At 39.5% G+C, this 12,105-nt stretch overlaps 1 non-coding gene across 1 annotated transcript; it reads left to right on the top strand.

Annotated features, from left to right (window-relative positions):
- Positions 1 to 717: 717 nt before the first annotated feature.
- Trnaa-agc (transfer RNA alanine (anticodon AGC)) lies at positions 718 to 798 on the top strand. Its single transcript has one exon. It is a non-coding gene; the product is annotated as a tRNA-Ala (tRNA).
- The last annotated feature ends 11,307 nt before the right edge of the window (positions 799 to 12,105 follow it).

The following is a 12,105-nucleotide window of genomic DNA, read 5'->3' as shown; positions in this document are numbered from 1 at the left end:
ACTCCCAAATGTATCTATTGCAAGCTACACATTGTTTTATCTTTTCTTTTAGAAGAAAGCAGCCACAAAGTAAATCGCGACATGGCATCAATTATTAAGATCAGTTTCAGAGATAATTAAAAGATGGGATAAATGTGCAGGGTAGTGTTAATGAAAATGCTAATTGTCCAATATGTAACATGACAGACTTCTAAGGTAGACGAATAAATATCTGAGGTTTAAAAACTAGTCTTTGATCACTGATTCCATTGAATATCAACTTACATTGATCTCATCCTGACTAAGGCACTTATTCCAGGCTACTGTCTAATAAAATAGAGGCTTGTTTACTTCCTATCCTCTTATGAAATTCTAGAGAAAAGCAAACCATGGGAATAAAGACAACAAATAAGTATTTGCAACTCAAATAGCAAACCAATTTCTATTGGGAAGTTAGTCCCTAATTTGGATTGTTCCACACCATTCAGCTCAACCAATACACCTTGATCCTCCACTGGTTCCTTCAATTCACTCACTGAATGGTTTTCACCTGTGAAAAAGTTCTCAGTGTTTTCCCAATGGGTTCTTAGGTTAGTAGGGTTTCCAGAAATGCACTACGTTATAAAAGCAGGGATCATCATATTTCCAAAGTTATCATATTTCCAAATGTTTACCAGGTCTAGATTATGTGCCACACGGTGTGCTAGATGCTGGAAATACTATGGTTGATATGGCAGATGTGGTGTTGAGGGTGTAGTTCAGTGGTAGAACACCTGCCTAGCATGCATGAGGCCCTGGGTTAGATCCCCACTACCACAAAACAAAACAATAATAACAACAAAAATAATGGGTGGGGAGGTTTGCCCTCTTATAACTTAGTCTGATGAGGGAGGCAGGCAATAAATAAGTAAAATGAACTTTTTAAATGAGATATCCTGTAAGTGTTATAAGGGAAACAGAAAGTAGTAAGGGATACCAAGAGGAACCTCCTCAAGACAGTGTTGGTCATGGAAGAGTGCTGAGGGCCATTACCAAGTAGGAATGACGCATCGAAATTTCCTTGCCAAGCGTACCCCATGCTGCTTAGAGGACATTCGATGGGACATTGCATGCATGCTTTAATAAGGTGACCTTGCTCAAGGACCAAGGCGGATCTGGGTTTAGAGCTGATCAGGTTTGAGGAAGTAACCGGCTCCTTGAGTTTAAGGCGTTGCCAGTTTAAGATAATGGGTTTTAAGGAAGTTGGAAGTTGAAGATTATTGCTGGGATTAGGGTGTTCCTGCTGCTTGTTCCCATTGAGTTCTCGTGAGATAAAAATGGGATTTGGAGAGAGCCTCGTGGAGTAGGTGGTTTGTGCGGGAGACAGGAGAACGTGTTTGCCCCTGGACCTGTGTGGAGGCGGTGTGAGAGCTGGAATAAAGAATTGCTGTTTGAACCTACAAAGCTGTGAGTGCCTCGTGATTCTGGTGCCAAGCCGAGACATTGGCCTTGGCATATTGGTGGCCATATGCCAAGGCCAATGTCTCGGCTTGGCACCAGAATCACGAGGCACACCAAGTAGGAATGACGCATCGAAATTTCCTTGCCAAGCGTACCCCATGCTGCTTAGAGGACATTCGATGCGTCATTCCTACTTGGTAATGGCCCTCAGCAGAAGAGCATTTTGAAGAAGGGATGTTTGAGCAGAAACCTAAAGACCTTAAAGGATGAGCCATGCAGAAAGCCAGGGGAAGGTGCTCTGAAACAGGAGAGGACAGAGTATGTGTAAAGGTGCAGAGGTGAGAAAGAGTTTGCATGTTCAGAAAATTGGAAATAGATTGGTACCATTAGAGTACAATGACCAAATTTCCTCCCAAATCACAAAAAACACTGTGAGATTCATGTTAAAATTTCTGCTATGTTCTACAGACTCAAAACAACCATCAAAAAAATAATTCAAGAACAAAACAAATAAATGCAGTAACAACAACAAAAACAATCAGATCTGGAATTATACCAGCTTATCAGCAACATCCCTGGGAGTGGGTGATTTCTATATCTTTCTAGCAATTCGTTGAGAATGATTCTTGGATTTCTAGGAGCTTATTTATTAAGTTATATTTCTTAAGCATGAAAGTTAAGTAATTCTTTAAAGAAAACAGAAATAATCAGTGTTGACTTAAATCATTTTAATTTAAGTAGGCTGGGGATATAGTTCAGTAATAGAGCACTTGCCTAGCATGTGCAAGGCTCCAGGTTCAATCCCCAGTACCTCAAGAAAAAAATAAAAGAATAAATAAATAATAAAAACCTGAATGAAGGTTAGATGTCTTAGAGCTTTCAGGGGAATCTAAAACCAAATTAAGTTTATAAATTAAATACAAACTAAATAACCAAACCAATAAAATAAAAATTATCAACATTAGAATAATGGATGATGTTGTTTGCTGATGTTATAGTGTTGATGTCTGATTTAATAGTAGAAAACTCATGTATTTAGTTTTACTGAAGTTTGTGTCATCATTAGAACCATTATTGTTACCATCATAATTACTTTTCTTCTTTAAAAATAAGGCTAGAAGAACTTTTGAGGATCTAGGGGAGTCCTGGGATCCCAGAGTACAGTCTGGACTAATCTGGTAGAATTTGAGTTGCACCCAAGGCTAAGTGAAGTTAGCCAATCCTCTATACCTTTAATCATTGCTGTCTGGCTACCTTATCTTTCAGACATCCTGTAATATGGCAGCATTGATTAGATGGAGCCTAGTCTGTCCTGTTCCTTTGTGTAACACCTGGCATACTTATTAAATGGATGAATTGTAATGGAATTTGGTTTTCCTAGATATTAACATGACCATATGTTCAAGAAATTGCCCCTATAAAATTGCATAAGGTACTTCAATTAAAAGAGGTGGTCTAGGGAGTCTAGAATATGCTTGTATTACTTTAATTTTATCAGAAAGATGAAAATATTTTTTAAAAAGTCTATTAATAGTTTTCTTCCTCCCTGATGCTGACAGAGAGAGGTGATGCCTTACTTCCCTTCCCTTCAGTGATTTCCTTGACCAATAAAGTACAGCAGAAGTAACTTGGCACTTATAAGTCTGGGTCATAAGAATCCTGGGAATTTTCATATGACTCTCTAAGAGTTGCTTGGAACACTCCCTCTTGGAACTGTCCTACCCTAAGAAGGCCACGCAACATGTGGTGGCCCTGCCATCAATAGCTCCAGATGAGCTTCTAGTTGATAGCCAGTACCAAGTGCAGCCATACTATGAGTGAGCCCCAAAGTTCTCACTGAAACTGCAAGAGAAAAACAACTTATAGTTACTCAGCTGAGCTCAGTTAACCTATAGAAACATGAAAAATAATAATAAATTGTAACTTTTATCACTAAATCTAGGGGTGGGCTTATTTTGGTTTTTTTGGGGGGGGGACTTTTTTGTTTGTTTTTAGTACTAGGCACTTCACCACTGAGTACATCCAAAGCCCCTTTTTTAATATTTATTCTAACTTGTTATATATGTCAGCAGAATGCATTACAATTCATATTATACATATAAAGCACAATTTTTCATATCTCTGGTTGTATACAAAGTATATTCACATCATTCATGTCTTTATAGATATTTTTAGGGTATGATGTCCATCTCATTCCACCCTCATTTCTACCCCCATCCCCCCTCCTGTCCCCTCCCACTCCTTTGCCCTATCTAGAGTTCATCTAATCTTCCCATGCTCCCCCTCCCAACCCCACGATGAATCAGTCTCCTTATATCAGAGAAAACATTTGGCATTTTGGGGATTGGCTAACTTCACTTAGCATTATATTCTCCAACTCTGTTCATTTACCTGCAAATGCCATGATTTTATTCTCTTTTATTACTGAGTAATATTCCATTGTGTATATATACCACATTTTATTTATCCATTTATCTACTGAAGGGCATCTAGGTTGGTTCCACAATTTAGCTATTTTTTAATTGATCCATAGCCCTTTTTATTTTTTTATTTTGAGACAGGTCTTACTAAGTGGTTTAGGACCTTGCTGAATTGCTGAGCTTAGTTCTGAACTTGCAATCCTCCTGTCTCAGCCTCCAGAGAAGCTAGGATTATAGGTGTGCACCACTCTTGGATTCTAGGGGTGGTTTTTAATCCAACAATAGGACATGTTAAGAGTTCCCTGACCAAACCCTTCATTTTTTTCTCACAAAACCAACTTTTCCCTCTCAGCCTGCTATCCAAGGGAAAAACTTCAACTTGATCAGGTCAAAAGGCTTGGAGTCCCTCCTTGATCCTTTCTTTTCCTCCAGTGCCATGTCTAACCCATATATTAACAATAAATATGTAAATTTTTTTAAGAGAGAGAGAGAATTTTTTAATATTTATTTTTTAGTTTTCGGTGGACACAACATCTTTATTTTATGTGGTGCTGAGGATCGAACCCAACGCACATGCCAGGCGAGCGCGCTACTGCTTGAGCCACATCTCCAGCCCAAATATGTAAAATTTTAACAATAAATTAAACATTATCTTGAAAGGCCAATTATCACATACAATATTGAGATTAAAAATATTGTTTAAGGATGAAATACTTTGGGTTTTCCACTACTACTCTAGATAAAATAGCACCCTGGCTTTCCTCTATCCCCTGATGCTTTGTTTTTCCTCATCCTATTTATATCACCCACCTTTGCTCTTAATCTCTTTATTTGTTTACTGTCTATTCCTGCCCCCACTTGAATGTAAGATACGTGAGGACAAGAATTTTGTTCATTTTATTCACTGCTATATCACCAATCCTTGAATAATGCCTAATACATAGTATGCTCTCAATAAATAACACCTCCCACCTAAGCTAATGCTTTCAATACTTCCTTTTGTCCTGAACATCTGAACATATGGCCCTCTAAGGCTGGAACGGAGTGAAAAGATGCATCATCTTCATGTATTCCCTCCCTACCTAGAACTCTGGAGGTTAAGTGTCTCAGTATATGATCCCAAATCTTCATTCTAATTCTAATTTGTTAGAGCTTAGACTTAGACAAGATTTTGCACAGGAGCCTATGAAAGCCCAAATAAGAACCTAGGCAATTCACTTATTTAATAAGTATGCCAGATGTTACACAAAGGAACAGGACAGACTGGGCTCCGTCTAATCAATGCTGCCATATTACAGGATGTCTGAAAGATAAAGCAGCCAGGCAGCAATGATTAAAGGTATAGAGGATGTACCTAGAACAAAAGCCTTAAGTGCAGTTCAAATTCTACCAGATTAGTCCATACTGCACTCTGGAATCCCAGGACTTCCCTGGATCCTCAAAGTTCTTCTAGCCTTACCTCAGTCTGATGCTAGATTAGATTTCCCACTTTAACTGCCCATTGTTCATAATAAAATCATGTATTTAAATAATACCCTAAGGAATGATCAGAGCTGCTACTTGTTGGTGCCGACAGGTGCCTAGCACCACCAAGGATACACAACAGTGTTATTCCTGCTCATCCTCACAGTGAGCTTGGAGGTGGGGCCATCGTCCCTACTGTACAGCTGAAAAACTAGAAACTCTCAGGAGTTCAATAATTTGGCACACAGCTAATACAGAGCAGTTAAGATAGAATGTGTTTCTGCCTGGCTTCAAAGTTTACACTATTTTCTTGATACTGTATTGTTGCTCTTTATAAAACTGTAATAAAATGTCCTGAGGTTGTCACTTTTAAAGATTGATATATATTATCTCCTTTTATCATTTTATATTCCTTTGAACTAGCAAGGTTAAGTGTTGCGATCTCCATTTTATAGAAGAATACACACTGTTCAATTAGATAAGCTTGATATATGGAAGTCATTAAACCCTACCTGATGAATTATGTATACAAAATCTTCCTATGGGCTGCTATTGTACCCAACATTCTACCTTAAAATACTTACTTGCTTAGTGCTCTGTTGTCGGCTCCAACTTCAACAACAACTTCTTCTTCTTCTTCTTCTTCTTCTTCTTCTTCTTCTTCTTCTTCTTCTTCTTCTTCTTCTTCTTCTTCTAGTGGTAGATGAACACAGTACCTTTATTTTATTTATCTTTTTATGTGGTGCTGAAGATCGAACTAAGGGCCTCACACATGCTAGGCAAGCACTCTACCACTGAGCCACAACCCCAGACCCTCCAACTGCTTCTTTTTTTAATATTTATTTTTTATGTGTAGATGGACACAACACAATACCTTTTTTTTTTTTTTAATGTGGTGCTGAGGATCTAACTCAGGCCCCACCAGTGCTAGGTGAGTACTCTAACACTGAGCCACAACCCCAGACCCTCCAACTGCTTCTTATTAAAATATGAATAGTATTTTAAGAGGGGTTATATGACAAGAAAATTGTCAGGTACTATCTTGTCAGAGTCTGAGAGTCCACAGAGAGGCTTATTGCTTTTAAAGTAGGGTATTCATTGGAAGTTTCTAGCTGCAAATTCCTTCAGGAAACCTCTTAGATTGGGCCCTGATTGGTAGTAGTCATGTAACTACCATTACAAGTAATCCAGCAAGCCAAACCCCAAATCACTGACCTCTTAACTCCAAAGCTTTTTTATTGGTGGAAACTGACCACTGCTTGGGCTCACTCAAGTTGAACCCAGTATTTGATCCTCCTGGGGAAGCTATGCAGTGCCTGAAAAGACTGATAACCAGGGACAGACCAGGTAAATGAGTGATGAAGCTCTTAACATCCATCTGGTATAAGAATTTGCATTGTTTTGAAGTTTGCTTCTTTATCCTGTAAATACTTGGACTTTAATGGGGGGGGGGTGTCACTGGGATGGAGTCACTTGCAATAAAACATGGGGGGCATCTACTTAAGTTTCTCCTGGAGGTCAGAAGCACCACACCTCTGGGACACATGCACAAGGCTCAAGGATCATTTCTCAACCCAGTTCTCTTGTTGATAATGGATGCAGCCCACACACTTGTTAAATTCACTGACATCAAGATTACTTTGCCCCACAAGAGGGCTGTGGGAAACATTAAGGCAGCTGTGATTCTTTAGGCCTTTCAAAGCGCTTCAAAAGTCTGAGAGGGCGGTGCATTAGCAAAACCACACTCTTTAGATAGCACTTGGGCTATCAAAAGTGGTGGGCACACGATGAAATATGTTCAGTGTCTCTATATTGACAAGTAGGGTTTTTTTAAGTTTTAATTCATATTTCCTCCCAGCAGCAGTCTTAGAAGGAAATAAAAATTACAATAATAACATCCCCTCTGCATCATGAATTATTTTGAGAAATTTATTTATTTATTTTTTCTAGAATTCTTCAATTACTATAGAGCATGCTCCTAATGAAAAACGTATTTGGTAAGATCTTTTGTGATTCAGAGATGTGAGCCACTTGTTCTCCAAAGAAAGTAGACGCAGTTTCCTACAACAATGCAAGCCCTCATCATATTTCTGATTGCTGGTAGGTAACAGATCTCTAATGCATTACTTCTTTTTCAAAAACAATGAGAATCATTTAACTAAGATATTTTGAGGACAAGTTGCAATAACAATATCTGACAATATAGTAAATGTTCAGTGTGGTAACTGTTTTAACATGCATTTTTACATTGATTTTAAAACACCCTTGTAAAGTAAATAACATTGTTATTGTTGCTGTATAGGAAAAACAAATTCTATTTTTCTCTGTACACACACTCGATACACTTTTGAAACCAGGCCTGTGGGTTTTCTTCCCACACATTCCATTCTTTTGGTGAACACCAACTGAGTGTCCTACAGTTTGATTCAATTCAATCACTGACCAATGACCAATGTTAGCATGAGCCCCATATTAAGAGCCTAGTCCCACAAGACTGCTCCCTACTTCTGAACCAATTACAAGTCCCACGTTGTCACTTGTACTTCTGAGGGACCAGCTAAAGATCAGAGTTCCCACCTGGGGTTCGGTCACTGGATTCAATCATTTGCTAGGATGCTTTCAGAACTCAAGTACACTCCCATATGTTTAGTAGGCAATGACAAATGATACAGGGGAAAAGCCAGGTGATGAGCTACATAGAGGATCTCAAAGAGTCCCAGGCTGAGAGGCTGCTGTCCTGTGGAGTTGAGGTGTACTACTTCCCATCATCAGCATAGGCTCCCCAACCTACCAGGTTTCCAAACCTCATAATTCAGTAATTTTTATGTAGGCTTTATCATGTAGGCAAGATTAACAATTAACTCTATCTCATTCCTCTTCCCTTCCCAGAGGATGAGGGTTGGGCTCAAAATCCCAAACTTTTAATCATGGCTTAGTCTTTCTTTTTGGTGACCAGCCCCTTCTCAGGGGCTCACGGTGAGTTGCCTCATCAGAACAAAATATGTTCCTATCACCCAGGAAATTCAAAGGGATTAGGAGCTATCTGTCAGGAGCCAGGGTCGAAGACCAAATAATAGAGAAAAACATTTGCGGGGCTGGGGATGTGGCTGAAGCGGTAGCGCGCTCGCCTGTCATATGTGCGGCCTGGGTTCAATCCTCAGCACCACAAACAAAGATGTTGTGTCTGCCGATAACTAAAAAATAAATATTAAAATGCTCTCTCTCTCTCTCTCTCTCTCTCTCTCTCTCTCTCTCTCTCTCTCTCTCTCTCTTAAAAAGAAAAGAAAAAAGAAAAACATTTGCCTAGCACTCCTGTCTCTCAGAGTTTAGGATCTCTGTGCCAATAATCAGTGGCAGAGATCAAATATATGCTTTTTTATTATGCTATCTTATAAACTCCATTTTATAGATACGGAAATTAAGATACAGTATGTAGCCGGGTGCAGTGCCACACGTCTGTAATCCCAGTGGCTTGGGAAGCTGAGGTAGGAGGATCGAGAGTTCAAAGCCAGCCTCAGCAATTTAGTGAGGCCCTCAGCAACTTGGCAAGACCCTGGACCCTGTCTCTAAACAAAATACAAAAAAGGACTGGGGATGTGGCTCAGTGGTTGAGTGCCACTGAGTTCAATCTCTGGTGCCCCCCTGTACCCCAAAAAAGATACAGCTCATATTGGTCACTAGCCAAGGTCACACAGAAGGGAACTTGTAGAACTAGGATTGAAACCAGAATCCATCTGCCTGCAGAGCCAGTTATCATGACTATTGCGCTGTCCAAACTTGCTTCAGCGGTCTACTCCACAACAGAGCATGGGTAGAGCATGTTTTTGCAAATAAATAAAAGTTGTATCCCAACTTTAATTATCCAAATTATTAATACATATTTAGTTACTATAAGGTGATTTCTAATAATAAAAAGTATATATTGGGTCTGTGTCTCTATTTCTAGGAACAGAACTCCTCAAATCCTTGGGATCTCTCTGAAGAAATAAATATCTCTTTATGCTAATGAGATGAATAATGGTGGGGGCTTCTGGATTGCTTCCAGATATGGGCAAGTTGCCAGGGAAACCAATCATGATTAGAAGCTTGGAACTTCAGCCCAACCTCTGGGGAGAGTCCAGACATAGACTTAGTCGACAGTGGTTTAACCAATCATGCATAAATAATGAAAATGAGCATAGGGCCAGAGAGATTCTGGGTTGAACGCACACATGAGCTGGGAAAAGAGGCATACCCTAACTCCAGGGAGTCCAGCTTCTGAGCCCTGGACTCTTCTAGACCTCCTACTATGCCTTTCTCTTTCTCGATGTTAATCTGTGTCCTTCACACTGAATCAATAAATGTAAGTAACGGTTTCCCTGAGTTCTGTGAGTCATTCTCACAAACGATTGAATCTGAGAGGATCCTCCGTTGATAGCTTGTTAGAGGATAGGTTACAACCTGGGTCTTGTGACTGGCATCTGAAGAGGGAACAGACTTGCATGACAGTCCTTTCATTGTAGGATCTGTGCTAACTCTGCACTAGTTAGTGTCAGAATTGAATTGCAGGCCACTGGTTAGTATCTGCAGAGAGTTGAATTGCTTGGTGTAGGAATCACTTTTACTCATTTAGTGACCTGAAGTGTGAGTGTGAATAATGAGAAAAACAAGAAAAACACTTTGTTTTTCTCATAATCACTCATCTGTGGAACCTCCCTGCCATTAGTACCCATTAGTGGACACTTCAGCAAAGGGAACACCTTTTAGCCCCATTCCTTCCTTCAGAGGATTCCTGTCCTCTGGATTCTGTTTCCACCACTGGCCTCTCCCTTACCTCAACCCAGGGCTGCCTCCTAGGGGATGATGGGGGAACTTTTAAAGTACAGCCCATCTCCTGCACCACCACTCCCAGGAACCTGCAGGATGACCAACACACCAGTTCTAAGGATTCCATTATCCAACCTGAAATCTGCTCTCTAACAGGAAGATATTCCATAGAAAAACATGTGTGTTGGTTTTCAACAACCAACTTATCAATGAAACGTTTCCATGGAAGTTGCCTGTGTGAGAGCGTGTTGTAGTGAAATTCTTATTTAACCATGTCTTGAAACCCAACAGTGAAAACTGTGCTTTGATATATTATACTGGGATGAAATTCAAAGTTTCTTATTTCACTTTTTACAGCACATTAATGGACTCTAAACCATTTCCTAATGCCAGAAATTATTAGTCATTTCAATGTTTAACAGCACATTTTAAGAAATCCTCTCCACTGCAAAACCACACTGATCTGAGTTATCTGTTCTGAATTTCCTCTGGCTTTCACCATTCTGAAATGATTTAGTGTTTATTTTCTATTTTAGTCCATCTATTGGCAGTGTTTTTATTCTTCACACTTAAGGAAAATATTCCTTTAGGCTAGCCTTTGAATGTCAGTTTTGGTCCAAGGGTACTAATTTTTTTTTTTCTTTTTGATACCAGGGATTGAATCCAAGGGTGCTTAACCACTGAGCCACATATCTAGTCCCTTTTTACAACTTTTTTTTCAGACAGGGCCCCACTAAGTTGCTGAGGTTGGCTTTGAACTTGTGATCCTTGTGCCTCAGCCTTCTGAAACACTGGTAAAACGAAAATTTTTAAAAAAATTAAAATTTGTTGTCACTTCCCTCCAGTTATAAAAATAATATATTTTCTTTATAAAAAGTAGTTAGTTTTTAACCAATTAAAATAATATTTTGGCCTTCATCTAATAAAAGAATCAGAAAATAAAATTGCATCAGTCCAAACATGTCTTTCTTACATAAATATACCCTTTTTAGAAAGTAATGCATAAATCCAAATCACCTGGAATGCTTGAAAAAACATGAATTGCTAGGCCCCATCCCTTAGAAACTCAAATTTCTAACTGAACAGGTCTAGGGAGTGGGGTCCAAGTTGTCAGTTCTAATAGGTTCCCAGATGAAGTTGATGCTGCTGGTTAGGAGCCCACACTTGAGAACCATTAGTATAATATCAGCTCTCAAAAAAGTCTCAAGGATTAGTTCTTCCTTACTGAAAACTGTACTGATTTCAATTTACAAAATCCCACCCAGACTTGCCTGAATACACAAGAACATTTATTGGAAACAGCAGGGTATCTCCCAGATGCCAAGATTGAGGAGTATAGCATCAGCAGGATGGAAGGGACACACTCTCTTTCTTCTCTCCCTCCCTCTCCCCCCCTTTCTCACCATTCCTTCCCCACCTCAACTTCAGACTCTAGGTTCCAAGAATAATCAAGGGAGAGATATGATTCCTAATGGGTAGACAATGAATTGACTTCCCCAGGGGTCTGTCACCCCTAATTTAATTAATTTGGATCAAGGATACATTAGTCCCAATATGGTACCATGAGGGGGCACCATGAAGAGTGAAGTTGTCAGGGAGGAGTATTGCAGGAGTGTCAGAGATGCCAGTAGCATCTATTACATCACTGAGCTGGAAAGAGAACTGAAGTTGAGGAAATTGAAACTTGCTAATGAGAACACATTTAATAGGTGACAAAGCCAAGAATGGAAGTGGCAAACAGATTTGTTTCTTGGCCAGTGGTATTCTGAAGCTGCTGGTACCAGCTCTGGAGAACTAACTGTTAAATATTCAGGAATGTGCAAGATAGTCCACCTTGGTAAATGGAGATTAGCTGTAGTTAGATATTTACACCATGAAAATTAGTACCATTATACACTGGGACCTTTTTTCTTCCTTTTCAAAGAGCCAACTTACAGGAAATGTCCTTGCCCAGTTCTATGTGGGGAGAATGTACAAGCAATGCAGATACTTTATT

Source organism: Ictidomys tridecemlineatus, chromosome 2 (genome assembly GCF_052094955.1).
Source record: "Ictidomys tridecemlineatus isolate mIctTri1 chromosome 2, mIctTri1.hap1, whole genome shotgun sequence".
NCBI classification, from domain to species: Eukaryota; Metazoa; Chordata; class Mammalia; order Rodentia; family Sciuridae; genus Ictidomys; species Ictidomys tridecemlineatus.
Note: the sequence above shows the minus strand (reverse complement) of the source record. Positions and strands in the feature narration are given on the sequence as shown.